The sequence below is a fragment of the Lissotriton helveticus genome, chromosome 4_1 (assembly GCF_964261635.1).
Source record: "Lissotriton helveticus chromosome 4_1, aLisHel1.1, whole genome shotgun sequence".
In the NCBI taxonomy this organism is placed as follows: Eukaryota; Metazoa; Chordata; class Amphibia; order Caudata; family Salamandridae; genus Lissotriton; species Lissotriton helveticus.
The window spans coordinates 1,118,937,863-1,118,964,208 of NC_136063.1; the positions used below are offsets into that span (position 1 = coordinate 1,118,937,863).

Genomic DNA, 26,346 nt, shown 5'->3' on the forward strand with positions numbered 1-26,346 from the left:
TGTCATACTTCCTTTTCCTCAACTCTTGGAGTTTATTTTTGTGCTGTCTCCAAGGTTGTTCAGTGTGAACATCAGTCCAGCCCTTCTTCCACTTCATCCAGGCCAAGACAACTTGCGAACTAGGCTTCCTACCCTTCAGTAGTTGAAAAGGGGTCATCTGGGTGGTTTGATGTGATGTTAGTCGGAAAGCACCCACCCTTATTAAAACATCATCTCTGCATCAAATATTGTTCATTTTCGTTAGTTGGATCCCTTCCTTTAGAGTTTTGTTAAATCGTTCCAAGCCCAATTATTGTTAGGGTCTTAGGGTGCTACAAAACTGAACAGAGGTGTTTAATGCCTTTGCCTTCTAGAAAGTCTTGCATTTCTTTTGAGCACAGTTGGAACCCATTAATGTACAGAGTGGACACTTCTCCCGGAAATGGACCAATTATGTCAGGGGCCAAAACATCTCAATGCTTTTCCGGGAGTTTACGAATGTGCATATGATGTTTCCTAGGGATAAGGATTTTATCATTCTCGTTACACATTGTACACCATTTAATCAACCTTTCTATTTGGATGTCCATACCTGGCCACCAGAAGTCTAGTCTAAACCTCTCTTTTGTCTTAGAGACCCCAAAGTGACCCTGATGAGCCATGGTAACAAGTCTTTCACGTATTTTCCAAGGAGAAATCTATTTGGTGCCTCTAAATAAGCAGTCCTTCATCTCCGACTGTTCTACTTTGAACCACCAGTAAGGTTTTATCTCCTTTCTAACTTTGTCTTTGCATGTCCACCCATTGGCAATACACTGTCCAGCCAAACTCTAAAATTAATTAAAGTAGCTGCGCCGGATAATTCACCAGCTATTTTACTAAAAATTAATGTGGATTGGTGGGCGAGTCTTTTAAAGGTCACCTTACTAGGGGCCCGATGTAGGTAGCCCAATACCGGTCGGTAACGGCCGATTTTGGCCGTTACCGACCGGTATTTGAGGATGCAGATGTAGGGGAATGTAAAAATACAGAATCTGTAATTTTACCGATTCTGTAAAATACCGAATCGGTAAAATTACCGAATCTGTATTTTGACATGTAGGAAGCACTGTAATCAGTGCTACAGGGGTTTAAGAATTCGTTATTTACCACCAACTAGAAGTTGGTGGTAAATAATGAAAACCCTTTAAAAAGCATTTTTATTGCTTTTTAAACAGTGCCATGTTGCAGACATACATGCCCTAAGGGCATGTATGTCTGCAACATGTTCACCCATGCACAATTGAGGGTTGCAACAGGGTGTCAAAGTGACACCCTGCCACCCTTCAATGTTTCCTCCAATTACCGAATCGGTATTTACCGATTCGGTAATTGACATTCATTCCTATGGGCCTCCAGACCCATAGGAATGAATGGCAATTACCAAATCGGTAAATACCGATTCGGTAATTACCGATTCATACAGATTCGGTAATGAATCCGGTAAAATTACCCACATCCCGATTGCCAGTTCTTAAATACCGAATCGGTATGATTCGGTATTTAAGAATCGGTAATCTGGGATTACCTACATCGGGCCCTAAATGTTTTAACCTCCAGGATTTTCCCGGAAAGTTGGAAAGGGGCAATAGTTAGACCAGTATATAAAAAGGAGGATGCCACACAGCCCCAGATTTATCGCCTTATCAGCTTGGTGGACGTGGTAGAGAAAGTATTCTCTAAGGTATTGCTAGGTGTAATGAAGGCCCGGGTGGAGCAAAATAACTGGATCCTGATAGAGCTAGTTGGTTTTAAAGAGGGCCACTCAACAATAAATCACTGTCTTAGCTTATGGGCAATGCCAAAGAAGGCAGTCAAATTAAGAGGTAGATTGTTCTGCTGGTTTGTTGATTTCCGAGATGCCTTTGATTTGGTTGATCTTGAGCTATTGTGGTATATGTTGAGGCTGCTTGGAATCAATAAAGCAGTACTCTCACTAATACGGGAAATGCACTTGCAGAACTGGGCCAGGGTAATCCTAGACACACGTGGGAGGCTGTCAAAAAATACAGATAAAGAATGGATTATGCCAGGGCTGTGTTCTGGCCCCATTACTTTTCTCTTTGTTCCTGTCTGATCTACCTAATATATTAGGGAATGCTGGTGGCTTAGGCCCTAAGTTGGGGGGCACCCCCATTCCATGTCTGCTATACGCTGACGATCTAGTGATATTATTGTTTAAAGAAATGTCTCACGATCAATTTAGAAAATACTAAGATAATGGAGCTGGGTAAAGGAAAGGGATAATTTAACTGGAAATTGGGAGAGGTCAAAGTGGAGGTGGTGGACAAATATAAATACTTGGGCATGTAGTTCGATATCAAACTAAACTTCATGGACCCCATAGATTCACTTAAAGCAAAGGCTCTCTCTTCAGTATGGGACCGAAAGCAGTTAAAGCAGAAATATGGAGGCTTGTTTCTGCAACCAATTTTATCATCCTTCAATGCAATGGTCTGTCCACGATTCCAATACGGAGTGAAGGTTCTATCTTTGAGCAGTAAATTGGAATGGAATTTGGAGGAGGGTAAATGTGTGAAGCAGCTCCTTGCTCTTCCAGCATCAACTATGATCCAGGCTGTGAGAGCAGAATATCAACTTACAGCCTGCAATTTTCAGGGATTGCAAGTTACAGTCAATTTCTGGCAGAGACTGAGTAGAGAAGGGACCCCCAAAATATCACACCTTTGTAAACTAGCTTCCCAAATTAGACATTCGCTAGGTAAGATTTGTGCTGAACTATCACTAGAACCAGATCAGTGGAAACTAGGGCAGCCGATCCCCAAACAAGAGCTACGGGCCAGCTTAGCCAAAAAGGCTTGAATAGAAGATCTATTTTTTCTGGAGAGCAAATCATCCACTCAGTTCCTGGCAAAAGGATGGTCTTGCCAAGTCCTAATCTTAGAAATGCGTTATTAAAATTTAGAGTTGGCTTGAACCCATGTAACGTAGATAGGAAAATAAAAACTGCAGTGGCCCACACATATTGCTGGACTGTTTATAGTTCCTAGAAGAACGGAAGAAGTTTTTAAACCTCTTTTTATTATGTATAAAATTATTAATAGGGATCAAGCTCTTAATCTGTTGATAAATATGAGATTTTTAAATATTGTATGTGCAATAAGAAGATTTTTAATTACAATACAGGAGTCTATGAAATAATTGTTATTATAATTTACAATGGGTGAGGGGGTAGGAAAGAGATTCTCTGTAGTCGTCGAGGACGCTCTGGAGTTCCTGTATGTATTAGATATGTGATTTTTCCCATAATTGGTTATGAGTGAGAGCTGTTGTTATAGAGTGGCACTACTTCCATTGTAAGCTTCATTTGGCCTTTGACCATGTTTGTATGGTTTTATAGTCGCAATTTTTGTATTATTTGTATTCATAATTGTATGTTTTTTTGTGGTCCCTTTTATGGCAATATTTGCAGAATAAAGTAATACAGAACAAATCCATTGTCTCACTTCTGTCAGGATTTTGTCACTCATCAACTCCTTCTTCCACTCTTTTTTGGCAACCACCCATCTGTCACCACACAAACACTAGTAATATGATCTTTTAACTCATAATCGTTCTCTAGCCCTTTTTTTGCTCTCTTCCCTGCTAGATAGACAGTCTGCTGCTTTTTTATTTTTTAACTCTGGTGTGTATTCTACAGAGAAAGTGAATTCTTGTAGAGTACTGGCAATCCATCTTCTTATCCTGCTGGAGATGGTATCCAAACCCTTTTCTCAAATATTTCCTTCTAAGGTTTATGGTCAAACCTGACCTTAAATACACCCCCGACCCAAATGAAATTCCTGACTCTGTTCAACGCCCAGAAAACTGCTAACTTACCTGTCACGGAATAATGTGTTTTAGCACCATGTAAAGATCTCAAGGCAAAGGCAATGGTTGCCTCGCCTTCTGCTGTCTCTTGTCTCTTGCGACAGGACCGTTCCAGGACCTCTCAAACTTGCATCTGTGGTAATTATCACTTGCCTACCTTGTACAAAAGAACTTAATTTGGGAGTTTGCCTTAAATTGAATTTTACATCGCAAAACTACATTTCACATGTGTCATCCCTAACAAAGTCTGTCCCGGCTTTCATCAGAGTACCCGTCTGAAAGGTTCTACTTGCAAAAAGTTCAATACATTTGTTGAACAACTCAATCATTCTGCAAAATAACTTAAGTTCTTCTTTACTCTTGGGAGAAGCCAATTTTATAATGGCATTTACTAACTCTTCTGTTGGTTCAGTGCCCTTACCACTGACATTGTGTCCTAGGTAAGTGATCTCTTCATTCGCAAATTTACATTTTTCAGCCCTCACTGTCAAACTATATTCCTTAAATGTTTTCTACACCATGTTAACTCTCTCATTGTGTTCGAGCTAGTGGGTGCCGCACACTAATACATCATCCTGATAGTAAGGGACCCCAAGTATATTGCTTTGTAAAGATGTCATGGCTCTCTAAAACATGGATGCTGCTGATACCAAACTAAAGGGCATGCTTTTGATTTTGTAAGCACCTAAAGGTGTGAGATCCTGTGACTTGGGCTGTAATCGTACTTGATAACAGGCAGTGGCTAAATCCAGAGTTGAGAAAACGTAGGTCGGTTTTAGTGCTGTGAACATCTCTGAAATGGTAGGTAAGGGAAATCTTTTGACAATTACTTCTTAATTAAAATAATAATAATAATCCACATTTGTATAGCGCACAATCACCCGTAAGGGTCTCTAGGCGCTGGGGGCCGTCGGGAAGATTAAGCAAGCTATTGCCCAGAGTCACATGGTGCTGGGCTAACCTGCCGCCGGAGCCGGGGATCGAACCCTGATCCCCAGATTCCAGCGTCAGTCGCCCTGGCCGCGGCGCCACACCTCTCCCACACTCCTGGGTGCACACATAATCTTATTTTCTTATCTGCCTTGCGCGCTACCACAATGGGCGCCAACCATTCTGTTGCTTCAACTGGTTTTATCAGACTTTGCTCACATACCTTTTCCAATTCAGCTATACCAGCCCTCATCATACTCACAGGTAATCTTCCAATTCTAGAAGGTACATTGATGCAAGGAACCTACGGGTTCAAACCCCTCTTACCTTAAATTGGTCAGACCATTCCTTTCACCATTCACATGTCTTCCTTTCCCATCACTTATCCCTCTGCCAAACGGTTGGACTGACTCTGTTCCAAACTTGACCTGTAGAATTGGTTAGATGTCTTGGAATCCTCCTAACCCGATCCCTAGGATAACGTCGATCAGTTTAATGAGTGGCTGGCCAACACATTGGATGTGGTTCTTCCTGCGAGGTGGCAAAGACACCCAGCAAACTTATAAATCCCCCCGGTTTACCGCCAATTAAAGTTCTAGAAGAAAGAATGCAAGCATTTAGAAAGAAGATGGAGAGAGACCTATGATGTGATGAGTAAAGTAGAATATAGGAACTCCATCAGGCCTTACCATGAAGAGATCAAAGTATCTGAAACCGCCTTCTACTCTACCAAAAACGCTAACTCCTCGAAATACATTTTCAGGATTCTCAAATATATCACTGAGCCCATGGCAGTTAGCCCTACTTAGATGGCATAGGTCAAGCACTGGGACAAATTGACTTATTTCTTTCAGAAAACAATTATGGACATTTACTCCTCCTTCCCGGACAACCATGATCAGGCGGATTCTTGCCCCTGTGAACCTCTTTGAAATCCACAAGAGTGTTCTCTCTCTGTTTTTCCGTATCTCAGTGTACATGGTCAAGGATCTCTTAAAAACTGTAATTTCAGGCTCCCCCCTAGATCCTACTCCTCTCCACATCCTATGCCAAGCGTCTGATGGCATTGCTCCAGTACAGACAGACCTACTAAATCGCTCACTGTCCTGCGCGCTGGTCCCTCACCAATTGTAGCATAAGATTTTCAAGCAACTTTAGAAGAAGCCCAATTTAGATCCTTCTAATTGGAGTAATTAAAGGCCAATCTCCCTGTTACCTGGAGCATCTGAGTTGCTAGAAAAACATGTCACAATGATCCCTCTGCTTTCCTTGAATCAAAGAAACTCCTTCACCCCACCCAAATAAGCTTCCCCCCACTACACAGTACTGAAACAGCGCTGTTGGCAGTGGTCGAGGAACTCCGGTGTCTCCTAGATCAAGGAGGATCTGCATCCATTATTCTATTAGACCTCAGTGAAGTATTCAATACCGTGGACCATCTCACTTGCTTGCAGATAATCTTTAAAGTCGGAATTGTGAGCAGAGCACTGATTGCCTTTCCTCCTTCCTTCTTCCAGGTACAGGGTCAGTCCTGTTTCTCAGCCAGCCTCTTCCCTGTATTGTGGGCCCCAGGGCTCCTCCCTGAGCCCCACTTTGTTTAACCTTTATTTATGTCCCCTTGCTGATATTGTTCCATCTCACGGGCTGTCATTGGTTTCCTATGCTGACAACAACCAGCTGGTCATGTCAGTCTCCCCTGACTCGAGATCTGGCCATCTATCTCTGACTCCTTGTCTTCAGGAAGTAGCCAGCTGGATAGGTGGTTGCAAATTGAAATCAGTGAAGACAAAACAGAAGTCATGCTGTTGGGCAGCAATCTCAGCAATTCTGTTCTGAGCCCTCTTCCCGATTGTCTACTGCCCACTCCCAAAAATTCAATGAATAAGCTCAGGATTTGGCTTGATTCTGGCCTTACTATAGATCATCAGGCCACAAAACTCGCCACCAGCTGCTACGTTATCCTGAGATTGCTGCGGAAAGTTTATAACCTCCTTCCCTTTACCACCAGAGGAGTGATCATTCAGGCCCTTGTGTTATCCCATCTTGACTATGGGAATGCCGTGTTTTTAGGCTCACCCTGTTATGTTGTCACGAGGATGCAGACTGTGCAGAATGCTTCCACACGCCTTCAAATGAGCATCCCTAAGCCTTATTCGTCCGTCAGGAGACACCTACACTGTTCTCAGTAGAATGCTGAGTGAAGTGTAAGACCATCTGCATCATGCACAAGGCAATCTAGAAAAACGGCCTATCTTTTTTAATATCTTTAGCCTCCCCTTGTCTCCTTGGGATAGCCTCCAAACTTCATCAGCCCTCCTACTGAAGGTTCCCAGAATTTGCGGATCCCGCTGCGGTGGCAGATCCACTTCCTTTTTGGCCCCCAAACTTAAGAACACTCTACCTCTGGAAGTGTGCAAACTGGAGTGTTAGCTTCCTTTCTGCAAGGCTTTGAAGACCTGACTTTCTTGCATTTGAAACTCAACTCTCAGTTCTCTTTCAGACCATTCACAGTGTCTATGGCTGTGCTTGGAGACCTCCAGGAAGCCATGCGCTATACAAGACGTCTAGAATAGAATAGAATGCCATCATCTTTTAACGTGCTGTTTTGAATATATGTTTTGAGGCACACTAGCTTTTCACAAAAGACCTTAAGGATCTTCAAAATCTATTTTTTTGGGATAGTTTGCACTTGAATTTGCGGATCAGTATTGAGATCCAAATATGTACCTAAAGACTTTTGGCCAGGCCAGCCCAGGATATTGTCCCCTTTCTCTGAAAACATATACTTTTATTTTAGCTTCTCCGCCTTTACATCTAATTTTCCTTTGGAAATTTCCCTTTATACTGATAGGTTGTCCCTCATACCCGCCCGGATGTATATAACACATAACGTGTATTTGTAAAGTGCACGTTCATCATGACAGGTATCTTGGTGCTAAACAGATATTTAACTGTTACCGAACTCAATGCTATTCATTTTATCAACCACAAAGGATGAAAGGCTGAGTAGACCCACTGTGATTTGAATCTGTGACCATCAGGTCGAACATAGGCCCCTACAGTGGACGCATTACCAGTCACCAGACTCAGCATGTCACATGGTAACACATTGCTTTTGAAATTTTCATAAAACTTTTTTTCTAGAGATTATGGTCAACTTTGAGCATGCATAAACATTGATTCTACATTCACTCTCTCATTTCTCACTCTATCTTTGGGATTCCCATCATGAGAGTCGCTCATCTGTAGTACACAATAACATGTGCTCCACTTGCTTAGATACAATTAGAACTTAATTTAAAGGGGAGTCATCTTTGAGCCATAGCTGTTCTCTGGTTCTATTAATGTTACATGTTAATAAAAACTGATCATGAATATGTTCATCTGGTCATGCCTCAAATTTGCACATGGCAGCTAATTTTCTTAGTGCTGAAATAATTTCCTCAACTTTCGCTCCATCTTTTTGGACTCTCTTACCAAATGGTACCTCTCTAAAAGGCTGCTTCTACGTGGCAAGACATGGTCATATCATTTCTTTATACAAATTTCAAAAACATTAAGATCCCTAGCGTCATCTTCACTTAGTTCAGTTAGGTGTTTCAATATCTCTTGCCCTTCAGCCCCGAGACAATGTTGTAATAGCGCTACTTTTCTATCGGTACTCAGGTTTGAACCACAGACAATTACATAGTTGTTGAACACTTTCTTCCATTTACTCCAAATCATTTTTGGAACACTAGGGTTAGCCATGAAAAAGGAGGTGGAGTGATATTCGGCATTGTGTGGGTAATATAGGAACACAATACAAAATGAAACTTAAGTGAAATGCAGTATAGAAGTTTCAGAGATACCAAATAAAAATATCCCACCAGCAAGACATCCACTTCAAGTGAGTGGATCACCATTTAAATCCGGTGATCCACTGTAAGTGTGTGGATCACTGTTTTACACTGGCGATCAACTTTAATTGAGAATCTCATCTGAAAGAAACAGGTTAGTGTTAGATTCCTTACCTTAGAATATCCCCAGGCGACAGACTGGATCCCGAAATCTTTTGTCAGCAGTACCCCTGCGCGTCGGTAGGTGTCGTCACCTGCTACGCGTCCGTCATCGGCGTCGTGATCGCCGGGATGACGTCGTCGGAGTACTTAGACGCCGCCCTCGTGCGCTGACGTCAGTTCTTCTTTTTTGCGCGCCAGAAAGCGCAGATCCGGGAAGAGCTAGTACCCTAGTCAATTTTTTACTAACTTTTTGGCCTATTTTGGCTATCTTTTTCGAGTCGATTCGACTCCTGGTGCCGGTAGGGATGCCTGGATTCAAGCCGTGCGACGCCTGTCACCGCCTAATGTCCGTGACCGACCCCCACTGCCGGTGTCTCTACTGCCTAGGGGCCGACCACGATGACCAGTCGTGCCCCGACTGCCGGGCCTTGACGTCGAAGGCTAGGCGGGAGTGGTCCCGCAAGCTACTCGAGATCCGGCAGTTGGCTCCGCGCCGCTCGAGGTCCCGGTCTAAAAGGAAGTCGAGGATCCTGGCACGGTGCCGGAGCCCGCACCATTCGTCGGGCTCCAAGTCCTCGCATTCAGGTAAGTCGAGTCACTCTAAAAAGAAGTAGAAGAAGCGACAGAGCTCTTCTGACTCTCCTCGCCGGTCACGCGACCCGGCTGAGGGTTCGAGTGGCTCAGCCCACTCCGCCGGAGCCGCAGGCGTCGTATCCGGTCCCTGGCGTTGGTGGGTAAACAATACATCTATGACCCGGCTCCGTCATTTCTGCCTGTTTATCAGGACACGGATGAAGGGGAGGACTGGGAGGGGTCTGAGGACCCTCTGGCACAGCAGTGCCAGTTGAGTCAGGACTGGGCAGACGAGCTGGGGGGTGCCTTGACACATCGCCTGACTCTGGCTTCATCTCTCCTCCCTCCGTGGCTACGGAGGAGGATGCTACCTGTGGTGTGGTGTTGCGCAGGGCAGCCAAGGCCTTGGCTCTTGAGCTCCCTGCTGCTGTTGTGAGGGCTAATCTTCTCACTGAGGTGCTTTAGCCACCAGCAAGCTCTTCGGAGCCTCTGCTGCCATTCAATGAGGCCCTCACGGACGTTCTGATGGGCACCTGGTCCAAGCCCTCCACAGTGACCCCTGTGGATCGGAACATGGCCCGACGCCACCGCCCGGCTCCGGGCGACCCCTGCTTTCTGTCCGTACACCCCACCCCCGAGAGCCCCAGACCGCATACCTGACTACCCCTCCAGATCGTGAGTCCAAAAGGTTTGGTCAGTTTGGGAAGAAACTGTCTCCTCACTTAATCTGGGGTTGCAGTCTATCAACACCGCTTGCCTTTTGGGTGCATGTTATTCCATCAGATGTGGACTTGATACCACGGACTCGCTAGGTAGAGCGATTTCCACGACGGTGGCTATCCGTCACCTCGTCTGGCTGGGGTCCGCCAATTTTTCGGGGGATGTCCAGTCCACGCTCATGGCAGGGGCGTAACACAGGCCCCTGCAGCCCCCGCGGTGCGGGGTGGCCCTCACCCTCCAGGGGGCCCGTCAGCACCGCACTTCTGCTCTGGAGCTCTAGATTCAGTCCGGAGGGGGCCCCTTCACGTACCCTGCAGGGGGGCCCCCTCAAGGTTCATTATGCCACTGGCTCATGGACATGCCCTTTGATGGCCGTTGCCTTTTCGGCAACAAAGAGGACAGTGCGCTTGAGCGTTTCAAGGAATCCAGGGCTACGGCCAAGTCCTTGGGCCTGTCAGGCCAGGGCCAGCAGCCTTCAGCTTTTTGCCCATTTCGTGGCCAAGAAAGGGGCGCCCCCACACGTTCGTCCAGCCACAGGCCGCAGAACCAACCTCAACGCGGTCGTAGACGTGGTGACCGCCGTGGCAGTGCAGGGGGACAGAGGCCCGGTCAGTCCACATCCACTCCCGCAGCATCTGCCTCAAAGCCTTCCTAGTCTAAGCTTTCAGGCCCATTCAACGCCAGTGGGGGGCAGAGTCGCCATCACCTCCTCCACTGGCGTACCATCACTTCGGACAGGTGGATGCTGCAAATCGTCCGAAGGGGCTACTCCCTCCTTTTTGAGGCAACCCCTCCAGCCATGCCACCAGAGTACCACCGCATGTCGGGGGATCACTTGCAGCTTCTGCAGGAGGAAGTTACGCCAAGAGAGCCATCGAGCTCGTTCCTGGGTCCGAAGTAGGACGCCCTATCTTGGACCTCCGGAGTGTCAACGGCTTCCTCCGCAAAGAGAAGTTCAAGATGCTGACTTTAGCTCAGGTCCTGGCATAGCTCTTTAACTCCCTACGGGAGGACTTTCAGACCCTAAAACAAGACCTGGCCGGGGAGCAGCGCGAACTTTGCCGAGATGTGGACAGTTTGGGGGAAAGGGTGGCAACTGTTGAGGAGGCGGACCACTCTCAGAGCGAAGAAGTAGTGCTTCTGCAGCAAGAGGTCCTCCACCTCCGGGAACAACAAGTGGACCTCCAAGCGCACGCGGAGGACCTCGAGAATCGTTCTCGGAGGAACCATATACGGGTCCGGGGAGTGCCATCTAAGGCGGAGGGGGACAGTGTCACCTGCTACTTGCAGGGATTGTTCAGGGAGATCCTAGGCAAACCTGCTGAATTTGACATTCGCATAGACAGGGCGCACAGAGTTGACCTGGCACGCCGAGCGCCGCCCCCCATCCCCCCGCCCCCCCTCGCCGGACATTTTGGCCTTTCTGCCTGACTTTCCCCTGAAGGAACGGAATCTGAAAGAAGCCCGCCAGAAGCAGCCTCTCCAATTCCAGGGCTATCCTGTGGCCCTGTTCCAAGACCTCTCGGTCATCACCTTGCAAAAGAGGAAAGCCTTCCGGGTGGCCACGGCGTTCCTGCGTGATAATGGTGTTCCCTATTCTTGGGGCCACCCCTTTAGGTTAATCTTTAAATGGAAGGGGACCCTGCATCAGCTCCGCTCGCTCCGGGACACTTGCGCCCTGCTGGACATCGCACTTGAGGAGGACGAGCACAAAGAAAAGGCATCGCCGCGACCATCGCAGGAGGGATCTACGCAACACTCTCGAGGCGGATGGCAACGAGTAGGGCGTCAACGCTCCCCCAAGGAGGACCTTAAACCAGATCGGGCGACAATGGCTCAGGGACAGGCGGCGGCCATACAGGAGGTGGTCAAGGACACGACAGCCCGCACTGAGGCAGCATCCACAGGGGATTTCCTTCATCGCACTGAGTCTACACGGGCAGGGGGGACAGGTGGGGGGCCAACGAGGTTGCCACGGCCACATGCTCCTCCACACTAAGTTACTACGGGCCTGGACTGTGTACCGATAGGCCTGGGACTATGGTTTGTGTTTTGACTCACATTGGGGGTTTTCTGATTGGGGTTGGGGGGGGAGGCGGGCGATGGGTGTTGGGGCCTGGGGGGGAGTTCGGGGGACAGGGGAGTGGGGACAGGGGGGGAGCTGGGGGTTTGGTTGGGAGTTGGGGTGGGGGGGAGGGGTGTCCAGTGCTCAATGTTTTGACTCTAATCCCGGTTGCTTTACCCGCGCAGGGCTCCCCGTGCACCACGCTATCCCGTGCGGCTACACCCGGCCAAGTCGGGCCTCACACACTAGCGCTAGCAGATCTGCCATAGGGTATGCCTCCCACCACCTGTAAGGTACTGACCCTCAATGTGCGCGGCCTCAACAACCCCGTCAAATGACGAGCGGTCTTGTCATGCCTGGAAAACGCGCACACAGACATATGCCTCTTGCAAGAGACTCACTTATTAGCACGAGACTGCCACCGCTGCGCTCCCGCAAATTCCCCACACAGTTCTTCTCCGCTGGTCCGGCCAAGGCCGCGGGGGTAGAGATCCTGGTGGCACGACATTTCAAGGGGGAGGTACTCCACAAGAGCGCGGAGATTAAGGGGCGGCTGCTTGCCTAGCGCTTTACCCTGGGTGGTCTCACGTTCACGGTGGGGTCAGTGTATGCCCCTAACGAGAGCCAAGAACAATTCCTCCACTCGGCCATCACCGACATCACAACCACGCCCGACAGACACATTATACTAGGGGGTGACCTAAACTTAGTCTTCGATAATGTACTAGACAGGTCGAGCCACTGCACTCATCAAGTAGGGGCGCTCTCCCCGGAGGCGCTGAATGGCTGAGGGATTTAGACCTCCACGATCTCTGGCGCACACACCATCCTCGAGATATAGAATACTCCTACTACTCTAATGCACACAAAACTTATGCCAGATTGGACTACCTTCTAACCTCAGGGCCAACATGCGCACTTACGACCTCAACAGAGATAGGAGTTATTTCACTCTCAGACCATGCACCAGTCACCGCAACGCTCACTTTGCCACCTACATCTTACCCCCCGAGAGTGTGGCGCCTTCGGGACACGTTATTGCATAGGAAGGATACGATAAAGCACATTCAAGGCGCAATCGAAGATTACCTCTCCCACAATGCCAACCCCGATACAACTCTCGCGACGCAGTGGGCAGCGTTGAAGGCCGTCCTCCGCGGGTAATTTATAGCCCTGTCTTCAGTCGAAAACAGGGACAGACAGCGTAAACGCGACAAACTCACGCAGCGCGTACATGAATTAGAACAAATGCACCAGAGGACAGGGGCCCCTAGAATCTGGAGGCAACTAAAGGCCATGAGACACCAGCTGACAGCCCTGGACATGGACCATGCAGAATTTGCGGCCCTGAGGATACGGCATGCATATTATACAGGAGGGGACAGGTGTGGTCGCCTGTTGGCGAATCGGTTGCGGGTTATGCGTCAGCAAAAAAAGGTTAAAGAGATTATCCGACCCGACGGGGTTAGTGTCTCGGACGACGCAGACATTGCCGAGGCCTTCTGTAAGTTTTATGCTTCCCTCTATAGGGGTGATCCACAGAATGGTCCAGAGGCTGCAGTCTACCTAGACTCGGTCCCACTCTCCTCACTGACTACAGCTCAAGCAGAACACCTAGGGCCAGATGTAGGTAATTCCGATTTACCTACTCTTAAATACCGAATCATACCGATTCGGTATTTAAGAGTAGGTAAATTGGAAGTAGGCAGATGTAGGTAATTTTTATTTTACAATTACCGATTCTGTAAGATTCGGTATTTACCGATTCGGTAAATACCGAATCGGTATTCCCCATTGATTCCTATGGGCCTTGAAGCCCATAGGAATCAATGTGAAATACCGATTCGGTATTTACCGAATCGGTAAATACCGAATCCTGGCAGGGGGAACGGGGTGTCACTTTGACACCCTGTAGCACCCCAATTGCAGGCTTGTGTGCCATGTGGCACACATACATGCCCTAAGGGCATGTCTGTGTGTCACATGGCATAGGTGTACATGCACAGATGTGCATGTACACTGGAATTCGGTATTTTACCACCCAATAGGATTGGGTGGTAAAATAAGAAGTCCTAAGGGCCTGTGGCACTGCAAACTGTGCCACCTACATATGGATTAACAGAATCGGTATAAATACCGAATCGGAACAATACCGAAGTGGTACATTTACCGATTCGGTAAATATACCGATTCTGTAAATTCCGAGCCACCTACATGTCAAAAGCCAAATACCGGTCGGTAACGGCCGAAATCGGCCGTTACCAACCGGTATTTGGCTACCTACATCTGGCCCCTAGAGAGGGACATCCGGGTGGAGGAGGTGATCGCCGCTATCTCCAGGCTCAAACTCGGGGAAGGCGCGGGGCCGGATGGCTTCCCAGCCATTTTTTATAAGAAATTTTGCACCACGCTAGCTCCGCTCCTCGCTCGCCTATTTAACATGTTTGCCAAACATGGCGCGTTACCCCCCGACCTCCTGCGGGCGTCCATAACGGTCATCCCCAAGCCAGGGAAGGACCCGACCAGATGCGGGGCCTATCGACCGATATCATTACTAAACGTAGACCTCAAACTCTATACAGGGATTTTGGCAGCCCGCCTAGCGCCCTACCTACCAGGCCTAATAGACCCAGACCAGGCCGGCTTTATTCCGGAGCGTCAGACGGTAGACAACACGAAGCGCATCACGCATCTGATAGAAAAAGCCACCCTCCTTCCGGGAGAGAGTCTAATGCTGGCAGTGGACGCTGAAAAAGCGTTTGACCGAGTGCATTGGCCCTATCTAGACATGGTTTTAGCAAAGGTAGGGATTGGTGAGAAATTCTGCAACCTCATTTTTAACTGTTACAGATCCCCTACTGCAGTGGTCCGGGTAAACGGATATAGCTCGTGCAGTTTTAGCATGGAGAGGGGCACGAGACAGGGGTGCCCGCTCTCACCCCGCTTATTTGCCCTATAAATGGAGCCATTTGCCCAACGCGTGCGTCAGAACCGAGAGATCACAGGGATAAAGTTTGGGGGTTTTACGCATACCGTCAGCCTCCACGCAGACGATATATTGCTCTCCTTAGACAGTCCACAAACTGCTTTACCAGCCTGTATGGCGGAACTGAACGCATTCGCAAAAGTGGCAGGTTTCAAAATGAAGCCGGGAAGGTCGCTTGCCCTGGACCTATTGCTCTCTCCCTTAACGAGAACTTATTTACAGGGCTTATTTCCCATCCAATGGGCATCGGGCACAATCCCATACCTGGGGATCCAGCTGGCCCCCTCACTTACCACTATGGCGGTGGCGAACTACACAGCACTCCGCGGGAAAATACGAGAGGAACTAGGATGCTGGCGACACTTCCCACTCTCCTGGCTAGGTAGGATTGCGGCAGTTAAAATGACTATCTTACCCCAAATTCTCTATCTCTTCCGGGCTCTACCCTTACGACCACCAGTCGGCTGGATACGACAAACGCAAGCCGAGCTTGCCCAATTTATCTGGCAGGGTCGGAAACCTCGAATGCGGAGGGCACTAGTCACCCTGGCCCCAGAATCGGGAGGTCTGGGAATACCGGACCTGCACAAATACTATCAGGCGGCGCAATTGCGCTACCTGGTGGAATGGAGCAAGTGGGAGTCGGAGAAACACTGGCTCTCCCAGGACCAGGCTGTAGCAGGCCGGCCACTGCAGGAAATCCCCTTTCTCCTGAAGGACCACAGGCCTGCCAAATTGTATGCCTCATTTATCACACGCATCCCTATGGAGGTGTGGGACGCCACTAGCCTTGCACACGGCCTCACAACTTTCCCATCCCTGCTCACACCGCTGGTAAATAACCCAGACTTTACACCAGGCCTGGAGAAATCGGCCTTTGCGCATTGGAGGCAGGCGGGTTGCCGCTTTCTCTACCACATCTATAGCCTGGAGGGAGTGCTTCCATTTACCCATTTTAAACAAGAGTATACCTTACCAGAGACAGACCGGATGCGGTACCTTCAAGTTAGACACTGGGCACTTCAACCGCAGGTGCGGACAGACGCAGACAGACGGTTTTTACCATATGAACGATGGCTTCTGTCTCTTACCTCAAATGCTAAACTCATATCTGACCTATACAAAATGCTGCAGACACCCCAGACACACATCTATAACCCCGGCAGGGAACAGTGGGAAAGAGAGCAGGGCAGGACTTTTAGCCATAAAGAGTGGGAGAAGATTTCATACAGGGCACGACACTCCGCATACCACATAGGACTTACAGAGACACTCACGAAAATAACGACATATTGGTATTACACTCCGGAACGCTTGCATGAGATGGACAGTAGCAAAGAGAACCTCTGCTGGCGAGGCTGCGGCCAGGTTGGCAACTTAGTCCACCTGTTGTGGGAATGCAGCCATCTTCAAGCGTACTGGACACAGGTGCTGGATGATGTAGACAAACACTTCCAAACAGAACTACCGCGCTTTCCAGCATACGTGCTGTTAGGGCTACCTAACCCCCTCACATACCCCTTGCGATCTCACAGAGGCCGCCAAATAGCCATTGCACTAGGCTCAGCAGTACAAAACATCCTCGCACACTGGCGCACTGACACAGTCCCTTCCTTCACCGGCTGGCTGCACAAGTTGTGGCATGTGCTGGTCATGGAAAAACTATCACTCGCCATGGCGGGGAAGGGGGGTCAGTATGAGGAGCTCTGGCAACCATTTAGATCCCTCTTGATCACAGAATTCAGGGAACTCACATGTCCCAGGTACCTCCGGCTGTTGAGGCTCTCGGAGCTAGCCCGGCATTTCAGCGTCTGGGGGTTTCTACGACTATACCTTGGAGACTGCAACGTACCAGCATTGAACCCCATTTGCTTTAATGTCTTTGTGCCTGTGTATGATCCAAAGGTGAATGTTGTACTTATTGCCTTTCCTTTTGATTACATTTTCAATAAAAAAGAGTTAAACCATAAAGATGACAACAGAGGAGATGATCAGAATTATTTGACTCAGACAGCGGTGATGATAAACTATGCATGGATTAGCAAGGAGGCCAGTGGGTTAGACAGTTCCCCTGAAACCTTGGTTCTGGTCTCCCACTGGGCCTTCAGAGGAAGAGGGTACTTCCTTTACTGTGGTCATAAAATATGCAACTGAGATTGTTTTACAACTGCTATCTGTGGAAGTTAAAACTAATGTGCTAACAGATATTTTGCAACCTGGGCAGGCTTACTCTGCACCCTTACTGCCAATCAATCAGTAAAGCGCTGACTTAATTTCCACTTGGTGTCTAAACCTTGTTCGTGCACACCATCAAACTGACAGTGAGCTAGGTGTTGCAGGCCGGTGTAGGGCGACCCAAACTTCTTGTCACAACACCCTATGCCAGAAAGTTGGGGTTCAGGGTTGCACAAGCAGCATAAGCCCCAATCTGATAGAGACTTCTAGCTGCAGATTCCTTACCTTTAAGTTTCCCAGGTGTCAGGCTGGATCCAGAAACCTTTGCTGAGCAATACCCCTTGCGCGCGCCGTCGGGTGGCGCCATTCAGCTCCGGGTGACGTCCAGGTCGTTCGCGTCGGTTATGAAATTGCGGTACCTATATAGGCACCACCCAGATGCACGGATGTCAGTTCTTTTTTTTCTCGCACCAGTTAAGCGACGATCTGTGAAGAGCTACCCCTTGGTCGCTTTTAACATTTTCCATTGTGTGCGAGGGATGTCATGGAGGACGACAGCATTTAAGCTGTGTGGGGCCTGTCCTCGCACGATGTCGGTCACCGATCCTCACCTTGTCTGCCTCTGGTGTCTCAAGCGTGACCAAGATTCAAAGTCGTGCTCGGACTGTCGGGCCATTGCTCCTAAGACTTTACGGGAGAGGGCTTTGAAGCTCCTTGCGGCCGAACAGCCGCCACCGTCAAGCGAGACTCCACAGAGGTGGTCCGGATCGAGGAAGAGGAGGTCGCGGGACTTCTCTCGGAGCCCAAAGTCCCCTTCGTCCAACGCAAGGTCATCTGGACACTCATTGAAGAGGCACAAAAAGAAGAAGTTGTCCAAGCAGACTTCATCTTCACCTCGACTGTCGTTCGTCAATGAAGCAGGTGAGGAGCAGCGACGCTCTAGGCACGGTTCTACAGAGCCGGCGTCAGACCCGAACTCGGTGCCTGGGGCGCCGCTAATGACCATCAGTGGTGCCAGGCCAATCTGTATCCCCGATGACATGGAGTCGGAACAACGTTGCTTGACGCCGATTCCAACGTCGAATGAACTCAGGGGTTCTATGTTGTCATCTGAACACTGTGTGGATGTGTCGGGTTCGGGAGAGGAATGGGAGGGCTCTATGGACCCTCTGGAACACCAGGATGGCTCTGCAGAGCAGCTGGACTGGTATGGGGAACTTGGGGAAGCCAGTGGACTGGACACTTCTACAGATACTGGCATGCACTCTCCGTCAACTGTGGCTACGGAGAAGGGGGCATCCTATGCCATTGGTGGTTAAGAGGGCAGCTGAGGTCCTTGTACTGGAGCTGCTCTCAGTGGAGGTCAGGACTAATCTCCTGACTGAAGTGCTTCAGCCTGGGACTTCCACCTTAGAACCCCTTATGCTCTTTAATGAAGCTCTTACTGTTTTCCTTCTAGGCACGTGGTCCAAGCCTAGCACAGGGGCTCCTGTGAATAGGACAATTGCCTGCCATCTTCGCCCAGACCCAAAGTTCCTGAGCAGGCACCCCACCCCAGAAAGCTTGGTGGTGCAGGCCTCCACGTCACAGAGAGCGTTCCCTTCTGCTCCACTGGATAGGGAATCCAGGAGACTGGATTAATTTGGAAAGAAATAGTTTTCTTCCTCCAGCCTAGCATTGTGGTCGGTGAACCCTGCGTGCTTATTGGACCGTTTCTCCCACTTCCTTTGGGAAACAGTTGCCTACGTGCTGCCACAAGTCCCGGAGGAGGCTTGGGTTGCGCTCTCTCAGGCAGTTAAGGATGGGAGAGATGCAGCAAAATTCACTGTAAGGCGTGGCCTTGATACTACGGATTAGCTGGGTAGATCGGTTTCCTCGACAGTGGCCTTGAGACGCCACACCTGGCTTAGGACAACTGGCTTCTTTGAAGATGTCCAGGCAAATCTGATGGATATTCCCTTTGATGGAACCCTCCTTTTAGGGGAAAAGGCAGATTCAGCCGTAGTGAGGTTGAAGGACTCTCTAGCTACGGCCAGATCATTGGGCATCTCTTCAACACCTCGTGGCCAGTCCACCTTTCGTGGCAACGGAAAGAGTTTCCAGCCACGTTAGCCCTATCCCAGCCACCTTCCTGCGCAGGCTTCCCAAGCCTAGTTCATTCCAGCCTAGGAGTGGAAGCCAGAAGTCGTCGGCCACCCTTCCCTCGGCTGCTGCAGTCTCCAAGTACACCTAGTCTGACTCTGCAAGACCACACCTCTCCAGTTGGTGGGAGAATCCATCATCATTTCCCTTACTGGAGGTCCATAACATCGGACACGAAGGTCTTGCAGATCATTCAAGAAGGGCTATTCTCTGCCTTTCCTTTCTTTTTATCCCCCCATTCTGCCAAATCAGGAACAGCTGATGGAGGATCATTTAAAATTGCTCCAGTAGGAAGTTACAGCTCTCTTGTCCAAGGGAGTTATAGAAAGTTTCCCGGTTTCAGAAGTAGGCATTGGCTGTTATTCCCACTACTTTATGATTCTGAAGAACAAAGGGTTGTTGCTCATTTTATATCTGCAGACCGTCAACCTCTTCCTCAGGAAGGAGAAATTCAAGATGTTCACTCTAGATTAGGTTTTGTCTGCCCTAGACGTAGAAGACTGCGCAGTCGCGTTGAACCTGCAGGATGCGTATTTTCACATCCCCAACCTGCCGGGCCACAGGCGTTACCTGCAGTTCAATGTAGGCCATGAGCACTTTCAGTTTACCATGCTCCCCTTCGACCTTACCAGTGCCCCTCCGGTGTTCGCCAAGGTGATGGCTGTGGTCGCAGCTCATTTGCGAATGTTAGGGGTATCAGTCTTCCCCTACCTTGATGACTGGCTGTTGAAGGCATCCTCACCCCAGGCTTTCGTCTCCCACCTTCAGACTACGTTGAACCTCCTGCATTTCCTGGGGTTCTCTATAAACATGCCGGAGTCACACCTGACTCCTTCTCAGATGATCCCTTTCATCGGAGCTGGTCTTGGCACCTTTAGTTTCAGGTCTTTCCTTCTGAGTAGCGAGTCCAGGATATTCAGGATATGATTCTGATGTTGCAGCCTCTACCCAGGATTTCGGTGAGACTCACTATTAGGCTTTTGTTCCTCATGGCCTCCTGCATCCTGTTGGTAGAGCATCCCACGTGGCATATGCGGACTCTGCAGTGGGAATTGAAGTTCCAGCAGGAACAGCATAAGGAAGATCTCACCAATGTGGTTCAGATCGCAGAATGAACTGCGAAAGATCTTCAGCGGTGGTTGACAAACCGCGATTCAGTCAACGGCAGACCCCTCTCCCCTCCCCCAACCCGATCTCACAGTTGAGACAGATACGTCACTTCTGGAATGGGCAGCCATCTGGGAGAGGATTGGCATTGAAAGCCTTTCTTCCCTCTGTCAAGGTGAAGTTGGTGCAGGTGTTCACGGGCACTACCACCGCCATGTGGTACTGCAACAAGCAGGGCGAGGTGGGGTCGTGGACCCTTTGTCAGGAGGCCCTGCATCTCTGGACATGTCTTGAAAAGCAGGGCTTAACCCTGGCAGTTCAACACCTGGCAGCTTTTCCAACCACCAGGGCAGCTGAACTCAGCCATCAATGCCTTATGAATCGTGAATGGCGTCTCCAGTCAGAGGTTGCGCAAGATCACTTTCAGCAGTGGGGAGAACCTTGGTTAGATTTGTTCGCCTCCGAAGATAACCTGCTGTGTCAGCAGTGTTGTGCGCTGGAGTTTCCAAGGCGGCTATCGCTCAGCGATGCCTTTCGTCGCAAGTAGAGCTCAGGCCTGCTATACGCCTTTCCGCCCTTACCACTCCTGCCCAGGGTTCTGAAGGAGATCAGGAACGAAGGGGCTCAAGTCATCTTTGTGGCTCCAGACTGGGCAAGGAGAGTCTGGTATCCAGAGCTTCTGAAGATGAGCATCGATCCTCCGATCAGGCTCCCCCTTCGGGAGGATCTTCTGTCGCAGCAGAGGTTTCTCCACCCGAACCTGTCAACTTTGCTCCTCCATGCTTGGAGATTGAGTGGCAGCAGTTGATGGCTTTTGACCTTCCTCCCGAAGTATGTAATGTTATTTTGGCGAATAGGCATCCCTCCACTAAGATGGTATACACCTGCTGTTCGCAGAAATTTTTATTATACTGTACAGAAAGGTCTATTGACCCTCTTTCTGCTTCTCTTTCCACTGTCCTTTTATTCATTCTGACCCTTGTCCAGCAGGGCTCTGCTTTGGGAACTCTCAAGGGTTACCTCACTGCTCAGTCTGATTTTGTTTGGCTGCCAAACCAACCCTCTCTCTTTATGTCTCCGGTTGTACATAGGTTTCTAACGGGGCTAGCTCACTTGTTTCCACCCACTCCCTTTGTTATGCCACACTGGGACCTTAATTTGGTCCTCTTCTACCCAATGTGTGCTCCCTTTGAGCCTTTACATAACTGTCCCCTCTGGCTGTTGACCAGCAAAACAGCCTTTTTAGTGGCGATTACATCTGCCCGGAGGGTGAGTGAGTTGCAGGCGCAATCTTGCACGCCTTCCTATCTGATAGTTGTGCTTCGCACCGGGGCTTCCTTTTTACCAAAGGTTATGACCCCCATTCCATCTGGGTCAATCCATCACGTTGCCGACCTTCTTTGCTCCTACGCAGCCCTCTAAAGAGGAGGAGCGTCTTCACCGGCTGGACCCAAAAAGAGCCTTGTCGTTCTCCTGTGACCTCACAAAAGAGTTCCAGGTGGACGACAGTGCAGAAAAGGACCATCTCTCGATGGGTTCTTCTCTGCATCAAGATCAGCTATGCCCTGGCAAAGAAGCAGTTCCCTGAGGGATTCGCTGCCCATTCCACCAGGGGAAAGGCTACGACCACGGCCTTGGCTCTGGGTGTCCCAGTCCTGGACATCTTTCAGGCAGCAAACGTGGGCATCTCTGCACACGTTTGTCAAACACTACTCCCTGGACGGTCAGGTCCGCAGGGACGGGCATTTTGCCTGTTCGGTCCTGCAGGTCATCCTAGTTTGAGGTATTGGTTCGCTACCCACCACTGAGATGGTAGGGCTTGGGAATCTAATTCAAAGGTAAGGAATCTTCAGCTAGAAATCTCTATCAGATGAACAAGTTACTTACCTTCTGTAATGCATTATCTGGTTGAGACTCTATCTAGCTTCAGATTCCTTACAGCCCCACCCATGCCTCTCTGCCTTGCAGACAAATGTTGTAGGGCTAGGGTTACTCCCCTTTTCAGGGTCCCAGTATTGCACATGACTACGTCAGTTACTTCGTGGCTCTGCACTTCTGGCGTGTAAAAAAACTAAAAGTACTGATGTCTGCGCGCCTGGGTGGCGCCTATATAGGTACCATGACGTAATAACTGATGCTAACGACGCTGACAACGTCACGCAGAGCTGAATGGAGCCACTCGATGGAGTGCTCAAGGAGTATTGCTCAAAGAGAAAAAGAACAATTGATGGACATAATGCAGAACAATGTCATACATTCACCCCAGAACAGAGTATTGCTCAGCAAAAGTTTCCAGATCCAGCCTGATGCATGGGAAATTAAAAGGTAAGGAATCTGCAGCTAGATAGTCTCAACCAGATAACACGTTACCGAAGGTAAGTAACTTGTTCATTAATTCCCTATGATCTCACCCAGAAAGAGAGTCAAAGAGAATTGAGGCACTTGGGAAACAAATATTTGTATCTGCCAACCTAGCCCTTCAGTTGATCAATGTCAGCTGTTTGTTGTTGATCTCACCTCTATGGCAAGTAGGCTGATTGCACACTAGAATACTTCATAGAAAGCCAGGACTAAAAACGTTCCTTCGGCCTCTTTATCAGCACTGCCCCTGCTACAAGCACCCCAGTTCCACCATGGGCTGGGATCAAGCAGACAACATCCAGGCCACTAGATGCTGTTAACTTTCCAGTCCTCCACCCCTGTGACATCAGCCTCGAAGCTGCTTTAGTTTGGCCTGTGGTAGGCAGGATCATATATTTCCTCCACAGGGCTTAAAATAGAACATTTGACTGATGGGCCCTTCAGATTATTAACCGCATGCGTGCGGGCGGAATTCCGCCCGTACGCTGGGATTTGCGGTATCGCATGTTACATGACGAGCTGGGCTCGTCATCAGCGTAGCAGGAGGCTACCTCATGACGAGCCCAGCTCGTCATGAGCGTCGAAGGGGTTAAATGAGGTTGTGCCATTTTTGACGTACTGCATCTTGCACCCACATCAAAAACAGCTGCCGGAGGAGCACCCGCACATTTTACTGCTAGAGACTGGGTCTTTTGGTCGAATTGAACCATAGAGAAGATTCCGGCCCCAGAAATAGGGACTGGCTGTTGACTCCTGTTATTTCCTCATTTCGAAGGACAGAACTCTTCATCATGTTATAGATTTCCACCCTCTTAAAACCTTCTTGTGGAAAACCAAATCCGAGAAGCTCAAAAACTGCCAGCTTCTGTCTACAATGGATCCAGGTTACTGCATGGTGACGCCGTACCTTCAGAAGCCCTACTTTCAAGCATCCATCATGCAATCCTACAGATGGTACTTGTGATCCAGAGCATTTTAAATTCAGTTTGCTGTGCTCCCTTTTCATCTAACCTGTGCCCCTTGGGTGTTCACCAAAATTATTGTAATGGTTGCAGCACACATTTGGAGCATGGGAATTCCACTCTTCTCTTACCTCAATGACTGTTTTTTAAAGCAGGCTCGCCAAAGCCAATCATATACCCCCTCTAGATAAAGTGACTTCACTAAGGTTCACTATCAACATGCCATTGGCACCTGTCTCCTTCTCTGAGGCTCCATTTCATCTGAGCCATTCTGGATAGGCTGCTTCTTCGAGTCTTTCCTCCATCACAATGAGTCCAGGACATTCACACTTTGACTTTATTGTTTCAGCTTCAGACCTGGTCCAAGTGAGAGTGATTCTGAGGCGTCATAGCCTCTTGCATTCTGCTTATCGACTTTGCCAGGTGGCATATGCTGGGCTCTGCATTGGAATCTGAAGTCTTAGTGGACCCAGCACCAGGCACCTGTAGATTTCAATCAAGGTTTTAGTGTAGACTGCATAAGCTCTGCAGTGGTAGCTGCTTGGCAGCAATTGGGATATCGGCAGATCTCTCCGCCTGTGCCACTGATGGATGCATTATTGCTGCGAAGGGAAGTTCATCTGGGAGAGTTGGCGTTCAGAGGACTAGCATCTCTAGTGGAGACCCAGCAGCACATCAACCTGTTGGAATTGTGGTCCATTCACCTGCCATCCTATTCCATCAAAGGTAGGCTGGTGATTTTGTTTTCACAGTGGAATCTTAATTTGGTCCTGACTTACTTCATGACTACTCCTTTCGAAGAAGTGCACAGCTGCTCATTGCGTCTTCTGATTCTGAAGACTGCTACTTCTCACAAATACTCCAGCTGGACATATGAATGAGCTTCAGGTTCTCCCTGGCATCCTTTTTGCTAAACGTCATGACTCCTTTTCACGTTAGGAAATCCATTACACTCCCAATATTCTTTGCTCTGTCTGACCATACGCAGGAGGAGATACACCATTGACTGGATCCCAAGAGAGCTCTGAGCTTTTACATCTATCTCACCAAAGACCATCGGGTGGACCATCAGCTTTTCGTGGGGTTTCTAAAACAAAGAAAGGCAAGACAGCGCAGAAAAGACTTTGTCAAGGTGGATAGTCCTCTGCATCAAGATCTGCTGCACATTGGCCAAGAAGCAGCCTCCAGGACTGAGGGCTCATACCACCGGAGCTAAGGCTGCTGCCACTGTGTTGGCACGCAGGGTGCCTATTCTACCTATTTATCAGGCTGTGATGTGAGCGTTAGTACATGTTCATGAAGCATTGCTGCCTTGCAAACCAGGTCAGATTGGAGGGACTTTTTGCCCTTTCAGTCCTGCTGGACCTTTTGGTCTGAGCCCATTCCACAGACTTTGTATCTATTCTAAAGGTGAGGAATTCTGCAAGGTAAAAGTATCCAGTAGAAGACTAAGTTCCCGGCCTTCATTAACGCTTTTTCTGGTGAATACTTTATCTCACTGCAGATTCCTCACTATCCTTCTGCCACGCCGTTATGTGGAATGATCTCTTTTTCATTCTAAAAAAGTCCCAAGTTAGAGAGCTGCACACTGGTACTCTGATTGCTTTTTAGGCTCCTTGTTTGAGTATATGTCAAGAATGAAACTGACTTCAGGGCGCAAGAGTGGTGCCTAGATGTAGCTCCATTCATAATTTCCAGATGGAGCTAAGTCAGTGCAGAAGCACACGGCACCACCTTCCGGCGTGCTGGTGCAATGCTGTTCATAGGTTTCCAGATCACGTCTGTCGTCTGCGAATATTCTAATGTTGAGAAATGTGCAGTTGGAGTATCCACCACCCTGACGCCCTTCAGACTAAATGTATTGATGCATATGGACACCATGGTTTGTCCCCGCTGTGGCCTTGTGGATGTAGGTTTCATACACATAATCTGGGATTGACCAGTACTGACCCCGTTTTAGGCAACGGTAACGTGATCTGGAATGTACTTTAAGTTAAAGGGTCTTGGAATGATGGACATAAGTTTGTTATACATTAGGAACAAGGAGAAGATATAAATGTTTAAGCTCTGGTCCTCGCTGGTACAGACATTGCAATGCATTGGTGCTCCTCCGAAGTGCTGCTTCATACCAGATGGAAAAGGGAGGTAAAAAATGGGCGCTGGCAGAAGGTGCTACCTTGAGCTCTGAGGAACGCCAAGGACTGTAGAGAAAACCATTGGCAGACCTGTGGGTGGAGGTAGTCACAGCATTTATGGAGCCTGATCACCATCTTTTGGAAACCCAAACTTGGAGATCTGTGGATTGTAATGCCCCTGTCCCCTTGTCATTACCGATGTATGCCAATGCTTATAATGTACTGTTGTTGCACCCAGTGAAGACACTGTTTTGAGGGAATATAGGAGAGTGCTTGCGACTCGATTGGAACATGGAGAGCCAAGTACTGGAAACTGTGACAACTTGATGTTTAGTGTATG

General features: G+C 48.8%; 1 protein-coding gene across 6 annotated transcripts in view; it reads left to right on the forward strand.

Annotated features, from left to right (window-relative positions):
• Nucleotides 1-26,346, forward strand: part of PTPN3 (protein tyrosine phosphatase non-receptor type 3) — a 1,880,479-nt gene that overhangs the window by 1,433,890 nt on the left and 420,243 nt on the right. The gene's annotated exons all lie outside the window — the stretch shown is intronic.